Raw genomic sequence first — 16,123 nt, forward strand, 5'->3', positions numbered from 1 at the left:
AAGCGATAGGATGTGTAGGTGTAACAATGTTGTTGGAAATTATTAAACACACACGGCTAGTATCAAGTCCCATCAGACCACCCTGCTGGTGGAATTTGCGTCATATGGGACTTGCTGATCAACCCTTACCACACTTAGCCATACAGTGCTATAGTGGAAGGGAATGCCAGCGATCCAGCCATGATGTTTATCATGAAGTGGACTATGTGAAGTGCAGTGCTCAAAAGAAATGTGATAAATTAAAAATGGCTACACTGGCCCAGAGAGAATGTACATGCTGGAGTCAGTGTGTCAATGGTTAAAAACACACCCGGTAGAAAAAATTGAACTACCTTATGGTGTCGTGAAAAATCGGTCGACATGTTTCAGCCTAAGGGGAAATTCCCCAGCTTTCTTCAGGACCTTATATGATCGCTACTGTCACTACAACCACAAGTGATGACTTTGAACTATGAGTTCTAAATAAGTTTACTAATAGATAAAAAAGATACATATCTACCAGGAACTAGAATGCTTGGACGTCCACTGGCGGGGAAGAAGCATCTCTTCTTCCTATCAATAGACACAAACATTTTTTGTTATACAACAACATTGAATAAACGAAACACACCGGCCTGAATACAGAGTCACCGCATAGAAAAACACTTGCACGAATTAATTTACATTCTGCATACATAGGATAAAGCATGATAGCTTAATCACACAGAGGCATTTCCTCACGGTGATACTCACCCAGCCTTGTGTGGGTGAAGACCTCACCTCACCCGGCAACCGCTCGGGAGAATGAGGCCCCGCTCTATAGTGTAGAAAAAAGGACAGAGTAAGTGAAACCTCTACCCTGTCCAAGCCAATTGCTCTACAACAATAACCCAACAAACGTGTGATAGGTACCTCACTGTCAGACACAAAACCACACCCATCCACCCCAATGGCACCTTATACATTGCACTTGCTACAAGTTGTATCATGTCACATAAACCAATGCAAACATTCAAGAGTATCACTCAGCATTATAGTGAAGGTTTATGATTTCCTCCACAGAGGAAGCTTTCTTTTGTACATATTAAGACCCTCTCTGGTAAATTGCCAAAAGGCACTAGTGATAGCCCTGCTCGACTGCCCAGATATAGGGGTTCCTAAAAAAAGAGATTAGACTCCTCTTTCACTGTGCAATGGTACCAAAAGCTCTTTCAGGACCTTCTATGCTAGGGAATCTTGTTTAATGTGAAAAAGTGGCTAAAAATACACAGGGTCCAGGAGGACACTTACCTGTCCGTCGGTGCCTCTGTAGTTTGCGCCGAGCGGAAGTGGAGGTGCTCACAGGTCCGCATTGATCCCTTAAATAACCGCCGGGTGAAAATCAACCCGGAAATGACTAACAGGGCAAGCGTGAAGTGAAACGCTATCCCGTTGCGCATGCGCGCTCAAATCCGCCCCGCCGGCACTGGTTTGGGCAATAAGGCCATTCCCTTCTGTCCGGTGTAATCAAGGCATGTGGGTATGTTAGATCGCTTAAAGCTTCAAAGACCTCATCCATACGTCAAAAGCCTCGCCAGATAATGCGCTGAGTCCGACGTAAGCTTCCAAGTTACCGCGCATGGCTAAACGAGGGAACACTAATCCCTTTGTCATGCGCCCAACGTACTGCTGTAAGATAGACTTGCCATAGAGGTACACCTTAAAGACGTCTCTAGCGTTTGTGCCCAGGTAGGAGAAATCTCTTTGTCCCATGAATAAAACAGCTGTGAGAAAAGACTTGTAATAAATATACAACTGGAAGTAAATGGACGTCTCTGGCGTTTTGTGCCCAAGTGAGAGACATATCCATGTCCTTTGAATCAAGCGGTATGAGAAGTGTTTTTACTCGGAACGTGATATTATCGAGCACACTAGAGTAGGTGACCGATTGCTTAAATGCTGATGTCCAATAGGCATCATAGCCAAATGTTTTCGCACCTAAATATTAGTAGGGAAAGAGCCCTAAATACGTCGGCGGCTCTATATTAAGAGTCAAGACCTTTAAGTCAGAAGAACACTTATTTGATCAAAAGTCACCCCGTGAAAGCTGATGATGTTGTCATGGGGTATTATCGCATATCTATGTGAGTTAAAAATGTGCAAATCCGGTGTCATTCGAGGGAGGATGCGGTCAGTAAGACAGAAAAGCAACACACACAATTAGGTTGGGTGAGCTAAAGAAAATGCAAACAAACAATGATTGCATTCAGTTAATAGACCCGCAACTAAAAAGTTGCTCTAAATACTCAAAAAAACTAATGTAGGGAGGGTCAAGGGGATATTTAAAGACCTGTCTACTCACTCCCCTGGTAAACTATGGAACAACAAAAGGGTAGACTAGGTCTGAGGGTAGTGTATCACCATACCAATGACTCTGAAGCGATAGGATGTGTAGGTGTAACAATGTTGTTGGAAATTATTAAACACACACGGCTAGTATCAAGTCCCATCAGACCACCCTGCTGGTGGAATTTGCGTCATATGGGACTTGCTGATCAACCCTTACCACACTTAGCCATACAGTGCTATAGTGGAAGGGAATGCCAGCGATCCAGCCATGATGTTTATCATGAAGTGGACTATGTGAAGTGCAGTGCTCAAAAGAAATGTGATAAATTAAAAATGGCTACACTGGCCCAGAGAGAATGTACATGCTGGAGTCAGTGTGTCAATGGTTAAAAACACACCCGGTAGAAAAAATTGAACTACCTTATGGTGTCGTGAAAAATCGGTCGACATGTTTCAGCCTAAGGGGAAATTCCCCAGCTTTCTTCAGGACCTTATATGATCGCTACTGTCACTACAACCACAAGTGATGACTTTGAACTATGAGTTCTAAATAAGTTTACTAATAGATAAAAAAGATACATATCTACCAGGAACTAGAATGCTTGGACGTCCACTGGCGGGGAAGAAGCATCTCTTCTTCCTATCAATAGACACAAACATTTTTTGTTATACAACAACATTGAATAAACGAAACACACCGGCCTGAATACAGAGTCACCGCATAGAAAAACACTTGCACGAATTAATTTACATTCTGCATACATAGGATAAAGCATGATAGCTTAATCACACAGAGGCATTTCCTCACGGTGATACTCACCCAGCCTTGTGTGGGTGAAGACCTCACCTCACCCGGCAACCGCTCGGGAGAATGAGGCCCCGCTCTGGATGGGTGTGGTTTTGTGTCTGACAGTGAGGTACCTATCACACGTTCGTTGGGTTATTGTTGTAGAGCAATTGGCTTGGACAGGGTAGAGGTTTCACTTACTCTGTCCTTTTTTCTACACTATAGAGCGGGGCCTCATTCTCCCGAGCGGTTGCCGGGTGAGGTGAGGTCTACACCCACACAAGGCTGGGTGAGTATCACCGTGAGGAAATGCCTCTGTGTGATTAAGCTATCATGCTTTATCCTATGTATGCAGAATGTAAATTAATTCGTGCAAGTGTTTTTCTATGCGGTGACTCTGTATTCAGGCCGGTGTGTTTCGTTTATTCAATGTTGTTGTATAACAAAAAATGTTTGTGTCTATTGATAGGAAGAAGAGATGCTTCTTCCCCGCCAGTGGACGTCCAAGCATTCTAGTTCCTGGTAGATATGTATCTTTTTTATCTATTAGTAAACTTATTTAGAACTCATAGTTCAAAGTCATCACTTGTGGTTGTAGTGACAGTAGCGATCATATAAGGTCCTGAAGAAAGCTGGGGAATTTCCCCTTAGGCTGAAACATGTCGACCGATTTTTCACGACACCATAAGGTAGTTAAATTTTTTCTACCGGGTGTGTTTTTAACCATTGACACACTGACTCCAGCATGTACATTCTCTCTGGGCCAGTGTAGCCATTTTTAATTTATCACATTTCTTTTGAGCACTGCACTTCACATAGTCCACTTCATGATAAACATCATGGATGGATCGCTGGCATTCCCTTCCACTATAGCACTGTATGGCTAAGTGTGGTAAGGGTTGATCAGCAAGTCCCATATGACGCAAATTCCACCAGCAGGGTGGTCTGATGGGACTTGATACTAGCCGTGTGTGTTTAATAATTTCCAACAACATTGTTACACCTACACATCCTATCGCTTCAGAGTCGTTGGTATGGTGATACACTACCCTCAGACCTAGTCTACCCTTTTGTTGTTCCATAGTTTACCAGGGGAGTGAGTAGACAGGTCTTTAAATATCCCCTTGACCCTCCCTACATTAGTTTTTTTGAGTATTTAGAGCAACTTTTTAGTTGCGGGTCTATTAACTGAATGCAATCATTGTTTGTTTGCATTTTCTTTAGCTCACCCAACCTAATTGTGTGTGTTGCTTTTCTGTCTTACTGACCGCATCCTCCCTCGAATGACACCGGATTTGCACATTTTTAACTCACATAGATATGCGATAATACCCCATGACAACATCATCAGCTTTCACGGGGTGACTTTTGATCAAATAAGTGTTCTTCTGACTTAAAGGTCTTGACTCTTAATATAGAGCCGCCGACGTATTTAGGGCTCTTTCCCTACTAATATTTAGGTGCGAAAACATTTGGCTATGATGCCTATTGGACATCAGCATTTAAGCAATCGGTCACCTACTCTAGTGTGCTCGATAATATCACGTTCCGAGTAAAAACACTTCTCATACCGCTTGATTCAAAGGACATGGATATGTCTCTCACTTGGGCACAAAACGCCAGAGACGTCCATTTACTTCCAGTTGTATATTTATTACAAGTCTTTTCTCACAGCTGTTTTATTCATGGGACAAAGAGATTTCTCCTACCTGGGCACAAACGCTAGAGACGTCTTTAAGGTGTATCTCTATGGCAAGTCTATCTTACAGCAGTACGTTGGGCGCATGACAAAGGGATTAGTGTTCCCTCGTTTAGCCATGCGCGGTAACTTGGAAGCTTACGTCGGACTCAGCGCATTATCTGGCGAGGCTTTTGACGTATGGATGAGGTCTTTGAAGCTTTAAGCGATCTAACATACCCACATGCCTTGATTACACCGGACAGAAGGGAATGGCCTTATTGCCCAAACCAGTGCCGGCGGGGCGGATTTGAGCGCGCATGCGCAACGGGATAGCGTTTCACTTCACGCTTGCCCTGTTAGTCATTTCCGGGTTGATTTTCACCCGGCGGTTATTTAAGGGATCAATGCGGACCTGTGAGCACCTCCACTTCCGCTCGGCGCAAACTACAGAGGCACCGACGGACAGGTGAGTGTCCTCCTGGACCCTGTGTATTTTTAGCCACTTTTTCACATTAAACAAGATTCCCTAGCATAGAAGGTCCTGAAAGAGCTTTTGGTACCATTGCACAGTGAAAGAGGAGTCTAATCTCTTTTTTTAGGAACCCCTATATCTGGGCAGTCGAGCAGGGCTATCACTAGTGCCTTTTGGCAATTTACCAGAGAGGGTCTTAATATGTACAAAAGAAAGCTTCCTCTGTGGAGGAAATCATAAACCTTCACTATAATGCTGAGTGATACTCTTGAATGTTTGCATTGGTTTATGTGACATGATACAACTTGTAGCAAGTGCAATGTATAAGGTGCCATTGGGGTGGATGGGTGTGGTTTTGTGTCTGACAGTGAGGTACCTATCACACGTTCGTTGGGTTATTGTTGTAGAGCAATTGGCTTGGACAGGGTAGAGGTTTCACTTACTCTGTCCTTTTTTCTACACTATAGAGCGGGGCCTCATTCTCCCGAGCGGTTGCCGGGTGAGGTGAGGTCTTCACCCACACAAGGCTGGGTGAGTATCACCGTGAGGAAATGCCTCTGTGTGATTAAGCTATCATGCTTTATCCTATGTATGCAGAATGTAAATTAATTCGTGCAAGTGTTTTTCTATGCGGTGACTCTGTATTCAGGCCGGTGTGTTTCGTTTATTCAAGGTTGTTGTATAACAAAAAATGTTTGTGTCTATTGATAGGAAGAAGAGATGCTTCTTCCCCGCCAGTGGACGTCCAAGCATTCTAGTTCCTGGTAGATATGTATCTTTTTTATCTATTAGTAAACTTATTTAGAACTCATAGTTCAAAGTCATCACTTGTGGTTGTAGTGACAGTAGCGATCATATAAGGTCCTGAAGAAAGCTGGGGAATTTCCCCTTAGGCTGAAACATGTCGACCGATTTTTCACGACACCATAAGGTAGTTCAATTTTTTCTACCGGGTGTGTTTTTAACCATTGACACACTGACTCCAGCATGTACATTCTCTCTGGGCCAGTGTAGCCATTTTTAATTTATCACATTTCTTTTGAGCACTGCACTTCACATAGTCCACTTCATGATAAACATCATGGCTGGATCGCTGGCATTCCCTTCCACTATAGCACTGTATGGCTAAGTGTGGTAAGGGTTGATCAGCAAGTCCCATATGACGCAAATTCCACCAGCAGGGTGGTCTGATGGGACTTGATACTAGCCGTGTGTGTTTAATAATTTCCAACAACATTGTTACACCTACGCATCCTATCGCTTCAGAGTCGTTGGTATGGTGATACACTACCCTCAGACCTAGTCTACCCTTTTGTTGTTCCGAAGCCACAATTTATTCAGGGTGTCTGGTGTCACTTTGTACAAACCAGCCAGCAAATAGGTACCTATTTATCTTTCCATACGTTAAGACTTTGTTTTTACCTTGTTGTGTACTTTTCTGCCATTTTTTATAGCGCAAACTTGAACAAATATATTGGAAAAGATTATATGACCACCAGTTACATTACACAAGGTCACCATTCATTGTTTACAGAATTGGGGAGTTTAAGAGATTTGCCCAGACTCACATGATTTTGAGCTGACATTGAGACTCGAATATGATTTCCCAGTTCCAATAGTGACAGCTCTGGTTGAAATGTCACATCCAGAGTACAGAGAAAGGGTGCAGGGAAGGAGGCAGGGAGAAGCCACATGAAAGTCTGGCTTGTTATGGGTTCAAGGTTCCAACAGGACCTCGAACTGAGCCAGAGCCAGGCTTCAGACTCAAGCCTAACTCGAGCTTCCAGTAGTTTGCCCATCTCTAGGGATTAGTCCTGGGCAAATAGTTTGAGGAAATGGTTCTGAACTTAAAGCCAAACTCATAATATATCAATTGTACTTACTGTATTTAGTTTCAGGAGTACTGAAGTTGCTAACTGGAGTGTGTAGTACCCCTGATTTACTTTGTTCCCTAATCTTGATCTCCTTATCTTTACTCTATACCAAAAATTGTCTTGTGTCTTTCATTTATGTCCTTTAGAACCACACATCTGCTTGACTCTTTGTCATGCTGTAGAGGCACTTTCTCTTATAATCCAGTCCTATTTGCATCAACCAATGCTTGTATTTTATTTGAAAGTAGACGTTTCACCGCTTGTGGTAAGTACTTGCAGATTCATGAGGGCCTTCAAACTTATCCAGGGGCGTAGCTACCAGTGGGCAGCAGGTACAGTGCACCAGCGCCCAGAGCTCTGAGGGTCCCATTGAACCCTGATAATTGCTGTATTTTTCCTCCCCCAACAGCAGTCCAAGGGTGCCTTTTCCTTTGCTTGCATGAGGGCCCATGACTTCCATGCTACGCTCCGGAACAAAGAGGACTTTATTATACAAGGGCATGACCCCAAAGTATGCAATAGTGTTCCAAATCAGTCATGAGTATTAATCTCCGATGTATAGGCACCGTGTGACAAACTTGTAAAAAGATTGACTCAGTACAGGGTACACTTTGCCATGAATGGTTCTAGTCTGCCAAGACTCCCAGGGACAACATAAAAAATACGACTAGAAGAATGACTGTAAATGGCCGCACCACAGTCTGTTCTTGTTGACTGTTTGCTTAAAGCAGAGTTCAACACAAGTGCTAATCAACTCATAAGGTACGTGCCGCAGAGCTGAAGCGTCTGTATGGATTTAAGGTGTATGGGTGGAAATGGACGTTCGCATATGCAAACACTAAGGACTTTACCAATGCTTGTTTTCACGTGTTTTTCTCTTCGAAACCAATTTGAGCCTTTATTTCACCTGCACCATTGACGTTCAACAATGGCATTACATGACTAAAACAATTTTGCAAAAATCGCAACAGTGAAGTAATTCAGTTGTGCACCCCTACCTTTTACTTCTAGAACACGAAGCATGGGCTGGAACAGGGCTTTAAGTGGGATGAAAAAACTGGAGGGTCTCCAAAAGGGGCGTGGCCACTGCAAGTAAGGGCGTGGCTTAAAACAGGTAAGCTAAACATTCGTGTTTAGCATAGTGTGCCGCCCGACTTGTATTTTGCTGTTTCTGTCATTGCATCTAGATGTATGATACAAGTAACACCATACCTGCAACACAAAATAACTATTGACTTTGTCAGTGGTTGTTAGTTGTATAAGATAAATAAGCAGCAACTATGGCTTGTATATAATATTGAAAAAGCTTCCACTTAAAACCCTGGTAACACCACAACAATGTTGCTGCTCCTGAGTTTCAAAAAGAGAAGGGAAATCCAGAGAGAAAATGAATTTTTAAAGGATTTCCCTTCCCCTGCAACCTCACCTGGCATGACATCATGCCGTTGCCGTAACTTCTCCATTAGTGAGAAGCGAGCAGTGTGAACACGCGTACATCGATGTGCCTGCTGTCGCTGCAGTCTGGGGAAAAAAGGACCGCCTGTGCCAGGGCACAAAACAGAGCCCGATAGAGACCTGTTTCGAGGCCCCCTTAAAAAACTGCAGGTGCTCAGCGCCAGTGAGACCCCGTCCACCTAAAGGCCTGGGCTAGAAGGAAATAAACTAGTGTCATCCCAACACGTGAAACTGCCCTGATTCTTAAGGGACAGGGCTCTTTTTAAGGATGCACACGAAATGTTTGAAATATCTGCCTCTCCTACAACATTTCCCATGTAAATTCACACAAAGGTAAATCTTAAGAGACAATATGCGTATGTAACGCTATGCCCGATTCATTAATTACCACAAGTTACAATTAAACGTCTAATCAGATCTCACGTTACCCTGAAACTCTCCTCTGAACCCGCCCTTCTTAGTGGAGATGGTGCTCTTAGTTGATAGAGTTTTTTTCTCACCTTGTGCCGCGTCTGCCGGGAGCTGCTGTCTCTGTTCGGGTGGATGCACCCTAGTGGACCAAGAGCGTGTGAGCGCCTTATTTAAGGTGCGGGAGAGGGGCGGGGCCAGCTAACGCGGAGGGGCGGCAGACAGGGGGTGAATGACATCAGAGACAGAGGGGGTAGTGAAGGGAGCAGGTGAGACACAGGCCCCAACTGAGCCTCTCCTCTACAACCTCCAGTGATGGCAGAGACGGAGGAGTGAAGTGAGAAAGAGGAGTGAAGAGTGAACCATTCCCTGGTTCCCTGGGCGCGATGCGTGAGAAAAGGAGAAGCAAACAACTTGAGACAAAGAGAGACCATGGGCACTGACTGAATGGCAGAGCTGCAGGAGAGGAAAGACCGCGCTCGCCCTGATTGGACGAAACGAGTCCTGGGAGCCAATCAGCACTGCACATGTCCCTGAACAGGCAGAGCCCAGATCAGGCCAAAATACACATTTCATTGCATTGAAAACAGTCTGAGTGGATAATAAACAGCAACAAGGGCAGCCAACACTTACTCCTCCACCGTGCAGGGGGTTTGGACTGGGGGGAGGGCAGGAGCACATAGGACCCCAGGGCTCTCTCTGCCAGCAGAGACTTCTTGGATAGTAAGGACGTGACTCCTGGGCCAGTCTTAAATTCCCATGACCCCCAAAGCATCGCAATGGCTGCTAACAGCCGACATTCATTGCAGAAGAAGTGTGCAAACACATGCACACCCTATGTATGATCCGTCTTCCTTGGGAGGTGAGTGTTGGTCACCCTCCACCCCAAGCAGAGTCTCAGCTCAGCCTTCAAGAGTTAGACAACTGGTGCCTTTTACCAGGTGTGTACAATTACACCAAGGCAGTTGTGCGAAGATGACTACTTTTCTATTTTGTTAATTACTCCTCTGGGCGACCTTGAGATAAATAAAAATCTGTTAGGGAATCCTGTCAATAAAAGTAGTGTTATATAGTGATTTTTTTCTCCACAAAACCAATTAGAGCAGCGGTTCTTAACCTGTGGTCCACACTCCTTAATGCTCAGCAACACACCTATTCATGGGGTGTCTGAGTGTTTAGAAAATAAATATTCTTAGCTTGACTCGTGGGCAGGGTTAACCTCAGTGCTGATAGCCCCCATGCGAGAGCCTTGTTTGGAGACCCCCAATGACCTTCTCCACAGATTCCCTCACTACCACCCTCCAACAGTGCCCCTTATCTCCCCATAGTTCCTCTTTCAAATGCATATAATTTGCTTTATAGCGTTACTCATACCAGAGTAGAGTGTCGGAGCACTTTACATCACACACACATTATGCAGAGACAAAGAATTCTACATGTGAAAATCAGATATAGAACATGTTACATAAGACAGAGAGCCCTGTAATGAGTAGGAATCACGTCATCTGTACTTGTAGGCAATATATTTAAGAGTGTTTTTTTCTGGAGAAGCACAAAATCAGGATTTAAAATATACGGCAGTTGTTGGGGTTGACTTTACTAATAAAAATGCATTACTACCCAAACAAACCATTTTAGCCACCTTAGGATAACAAATGACTGTGGAAAAAAATCATAATGTTCTAACCTATACCATGCAGTTTGCATGCAGCTCTTTGATGGCAATTCTTAGGTCACTGTGCTATATTAAGATTATAACTTATGAACTGCGTGTAACAAAAGGATGTCTGTGACAAAAGCAGTAATCACTGAGCTATCCACATAAAATACATTTCTGTGATCTGCATGGTACACATTCTTTCTAGCAGGCATATTAACCGTCTGTGCTACCTTATGATGAACCAAAATTGGTGCTAGACAAAACTCTGATCTCTCTCAAGAAGGAACATTTATCACCAGTCAATCAATCAGTAGATTTGTAGAGCACTTCTTGTCACCTGTATGGCTATCCAGGCGCTGGCAGGGTCCAGTTGATTAGCTGAATAGCCAGGTCTTGCATGACTTTCGGAACTCTGAAAGAGACGGGGGTAGCTAGTTTCATGACTTTGCTGCTAGGTAGAAGGAGCTACCTCAGCATCTACTACGTCGGATGCGTGGGAAGGCTTAAAGAAAGGGACGCAGAGTGGAGGTGTGGGCTGATGGAAGTTCTGGTGGTGGTTCAAGTAGGCGGGTCTGCATTTGTGTAGGGCCTTTTATGCATGGGTCGGGAGCTTGAACATACATCTTTTCTACCTAGGGAGCCAGTTGAGTTTCCTGAGGTAGGGGGTGATGTGGTTTCATCTAGGGAGATCCAGGACGAGTCTGGCTGCGGTGTTCTGTGTGGTCTGTAGTCGTCAGCGGAGGCGAGTTGCGGGCTGTGCGTAGAGAATGTTGCCATAGTCCAGTCGGCTGGAGATGAGGCACTGGGTGATGGTGCATATTGAGCTTTGCAGTAGCAATTTCAATACCTTGCGAAACATGCAGACGATAAAAAAGCAGTAGGAGGAAAGATGAAGTTGACCTGAGTCATCGTGGATAGGTTGTTGTCCAGAATGATACCTAGGTTCCTAGCGTGGTCAGTGAGTGTAGGAGTAGGTTCAAGATCTGAGGGCCACCAGGATGCATCCCACAGGGATCTTTTGTTTCTGAAAATCAGCACCTCTGTATTGTCCGAGTTGAGCTTCAGGCAGTTGACCTTCATCCAGTTGGCAACATCTGTCATGCAGTTGTGGAAGTTGGTCATGGTCTTTGTGGTGTCTTTGGAGAGGATGAGTGTAAGAAAGTTCCCTCTTTTTGTTTGGGGAAGACTATCTGGCATTTCTCTGGGCCCCTGATTTCTCGTACCTGCTTTCAGTTAACGGACCTCCTGTACCCGCTCCTGTTTGCGTCACCGGACCCGCTGCCTCCACTCCAGACTACAACTCCCAGCTCCCCCGTGTGGTGCACGCTCACGCGTCATGGAGGTAGAGCTAGGCGGCACATTTAAACGAGTAGGAGCTCCCGCAGCGCAGGACGCGCGCGGGCTCGCCCAGGCCAAGGGAGGGCCTGTCCTTGCCCGTCTGTGCCCGATTGAGGCCGGGCATGGCCTACTCCCTTGGTCCGAAATTCCCAGCAAAGTCAAACAACCAGTAAGACAAAAAAACATTTTTTGACCCCCATGTGAATGCTAACTCCAATACTGTTAATTTTCCGTGAATCACATTAAATAGTCGTTTTACTTTCTAATCCAAGGGCCGGGTTGAAGGTACGACAGTCTGTATTGTTGCATATCACAAGTAGCAAGAGACAGTAGTGATTCAGGGCAATCATAGGGAAAAGGAAGCTTCCTAGTCCAAAACCAACTATAAAGTGGAAAACCAATATTGACTCCCAGCAAACTCTTTTAAGTTATCTAACAGGCGCAATGGGGGTGCTAGATAAGCAGATAAGCTCAGTGGAAGAATCCCTTGAAGCTAGCACATCAACATCAATCCCGGAGTCTACCCATTTAGAACTTACAGAGAACCCAAGACAACTTTCGCCTAAAATAACCTCCTCTAATGGCTGTGTTCAGTATATTTCAGATTCCTTCTCACAACCGCCCCCAAAAAAACCATAAATTCCCAATCCCTTTCAAGAATATAGTTCCTGAAAATAACACAAGTATGACTATATTTAACGCCCAATAAGATCCTGAAGTAGATACGGCCAATTTACCATTGAAATGCATACAACAAGGCACAAGAAAAGTGGGCCCACGGAAATCCTCCATTAAAGCGAAAACTGGGAATGGCAGAAATATGGATGCACCCAACAACGACATTAAGAACCTCACTGTAATGGTGGAAAGGCTAGACATGTATCTACGAGTCAGACTGGACCAAATGGAATCCAGATTGACCCCTATTGAACAAATTATATCCACCAACCCGAGACATTTAGGTCAGGTGTTACAGCCACTTGACAGCAAACATGAGGGGCAAACTGTGGGGAGAAAATTGAACAAAGGGGAGAATATAACACACTTAATAACCGCGTTGACGCCAAACACCCCAAATTTAAATCCCGTCCTAATTGGAACTTTGGATAAGGCATGCAGGCTTAACAAGATTATCTCAGATAATTTCCTTGAAACGTCTACAGACCCACCCAAATTTATCTAAAAATCCCGTCAGCCATCTCTCGACAGGACTTGGTCAACATCTTGACCTACCACCTGCTGCCACTCCCTATAATATAGTCCTGGCAAATGTTCCCAAAAACTACCATTAGAACCAGAGGGGTGGGAAACTTTGAGAAATAAGTCAATACATTGGTTAGGACAGAAAACAGTCCAGAAGGGTTCAGTGGGTGGGAAACCGCATGAGAATTTTCTGGGGCGATTGCATTGTACTCACTTTTGGATCACCTGGTTTGGTTAAGAAAATCTTGTGGGAAGTGGGAAATAACTGTTTAGAAAAGGCAAAGATTAATATACTCCCACTAGGGTTCTTTTATCCGCCCTTGCACCCCACGCAAAATGTTCCTAATCCTGGAAATCCAATTGGCAGGACACACACTACAAGATACAAATTTCAAATAGATACAATCAGTTGTCAAGCCTGGAAGATATGGATTGACTGCTCAAGCAGACCCCTGATTGCAGGGAGGTACAGGAACTAGCCATTACATCTGAACAAAAAGCAAATGATGAATCAACACCTCGAATTCCCTCTGATTCATATAATGGGTCCACCTCCCAAATCACCCACGAAACAGAACACTTAGAAAAACCCGTTCTTAGTTTTCTCTTTTGGAACATCGCTGGTCTGCGAGCCAAACTCATAAACGAAATTTGGACTACCTTTATACATACAGTTAATATTCTCTGTTTACAGGAGACATGGGCTACATGCCCAATACATATCGAGGGTTATAAAACCTATTTTTCCCGAGCTCTTCCTTCACCATCAGGGAGAGCCAGGGAGGTTTGTCAATTTTTATTTCTAACCTTACTAAATTTGAGAAAATCGAACAACTAAAAATAGAGGTAAACTATCAGATTGTAATGTTAAAGGTGGAAAAAAGCAATTCCTTAGTGCTGGTCAATTTTTATAACAACTTAAAAGAGGCTGAAACTGTTAAAGTACTAAAAGAAATCTATTTCTGCCTCCAAGACCTAAGAAATAATGTAACTAAAGACCTGATACTCATATGGGGGGGGCGACTTTAACCTATCCGTATGTGGTTATAACTCCAACCGAATTTGTGGTCTTCGCGATGAACAAAATTCTCCGCTGACCCATTTCCCACATAGCATCATGGGGAAATGTTTAAACGAGAAACTATTTGGATTGGAATTAGGCTTGGCCAACGAAGTGATAAACCCTCCAATTCCCCTCACCAGTACTTTTAATGGTAGAGCCATATTCAGCACGATTGATTTTATTTTTTATCTCCAGTGACTTTTCTTCTCAAATCTGTAACTTTTCCACCCATGACATTGCAATAAGCGACCACTACCCTAACAGTGTAACCTTATTCTTACCAAAAAAGGTAGATAGAGGCGATTCCCCGAGGATTCTTGGGCAGGCAGCTTTGTCACTTGACAGACTAAATGGCTTCACCTTAAAGTGGGCCAAGGTGGACCCAGCAGAGATCACCAAGAAAGTGGTAATAAATTCAAAAGCAGCAATAGAAAAATGCCTTGACTTTTCTAGTGGACACGTGGAGGTTTTATCTAATTTTATTGAAATAACGAAAACCCTAAAAGAAGCCCTCCGTGTTACTGTAACAAATAAGTTTTCTAAACCCAAAGGTTGGTTTGATAATACATGTACCAAAGCCTACTCTAAATTGAAAAGAGTACTCCATGCAACTAACAGGGAAAAAATAGAAATGGCTAATCTCAGAAGGGAGTACAAAAAGGCAATAGATTTTAGGAAAAAGGATCTTAAAAATGATCTATGGGCTCAACTTCATAAACATTGTCTCAGTAAAGACAATATCTCCTTCTGGGCAATAATTAAATCCCCCCTTTTAACGGATAACAACGACAAACCAAGAATTGATGTGGCCATCGACGAAAAAACATGGGTCAACCATTTTGCACAGATATTTGGCCTGCCTACTGAGGACGCGCATGCAATAGAAGAGAGGGACAGAACAAATGAGATAAATAAGACAACTTCCTTCCCTATTGATCTTGACATAACATCTGCGGAAGTTGAGATAGCACTCCTAGCTAGTAAGAATGGAAAGGCACCAGGCCCCGATGGGGTCCCAGTTTATTTTTATAAGTATAATCCCGAACTGTGGACCCCTATCTTAAGCCGAGTTCTGGAAGCGTCATGTGCGGTAGGGCTGGTGGAATCCTGGTCTGAAAGTATCCTGGTTCCCATTTTTAAAAAGGGGGACTGCCAATCGCCCTCTTGTTACCGCCCTATATCGCTTCTGGATTCTTTGGGAAAGGTGGCAGGACGTATTATCCTTGAGCGCCTCTAACTCTGGGCCGACGACAATAACATCCTATCGGACCTTCAATTTGGGTTCCGCGAGCGTCTCGGTACAACAGAGCAAGTCCTTAATCTGACTCTCTTGATAGGAAAATATGTACATGCGAAGTGTGGGGCCCTGTACATGGCGTACGTCGACCTATCTGCAGCCTTTGACTGCGTTAACCACAGTAAATTATGGTCCATCTTATTGGACATGGGGGTAGAATTGCCACCAGTAAAATTTCTACGTGAATTATATACTCATGCAAAGGCACAAGTGAGGTATGGTCTTCGGGGGCAATTAACGGTGCCATTCTGCGTAGAGCGGGGAGTAAGGCAGGGTTGTGTCCTGGCACCCTTTCTTTTTACACTGGTAAAAGGGTGCCAGGACCTACCGTCAATAAAAAAGCTCCCTATACCCACCCTGCTCTATGCCGATGACGCCATGATTTTAGCTCGTATGCCCCTGGAATTGCAGCGTGCTGTCTTAAAATATCATACTTTTATGGCTAATCTAGTTTGAAAATCAACATAAAAAAAACCTATGTCATGTCATCAGGCCCCAAATTCCAGACACCAACGGCTATTTTTATAGATAACACTAAGCTCGAAAACACACAAACATACCCATACTTAGGCATTGTA

The 16,123-nt window shown here is 44.0% G+C and overlaps 1 protein-coding gene across 1 annotated transcript in view; it reads right to left on the reverse strand.

Moving 5' to 3' along the window:
- Positions 1-9,115, reverse strand: part of LOC144772869 (coagulation factor XI-like) — a 297,549-nt gene extending 288,434 nt beyond the window's left edge. The window contains exon 1 of the mRNA XM_078657511.1: positions 9,077-9,115. The gene's annotated coding sequence lies outside the window, so the exon portion shown is untranslated. The remainder of the gene's footprint in view (positions 1-9,076) is intronic.
- Between the last annotated feature and the right edge of the window lie 7,008 nt (positions 9,116-16,123).

The sequence above is a fragment of the Lissotriton helveticus genome, chromosome 1_1 (assembly GCF_964261635.1).
Source record: "Lissotriton helveticus chromosome 1_1, aLisHel1.1, whole genome shotgun sequence".
Lineage (NCBI taxonomy): Eukaryota > Metazoa > Chordata > Amphibia > Caudata > Salamandridae > Lissotriton > Lissotriton helveticus.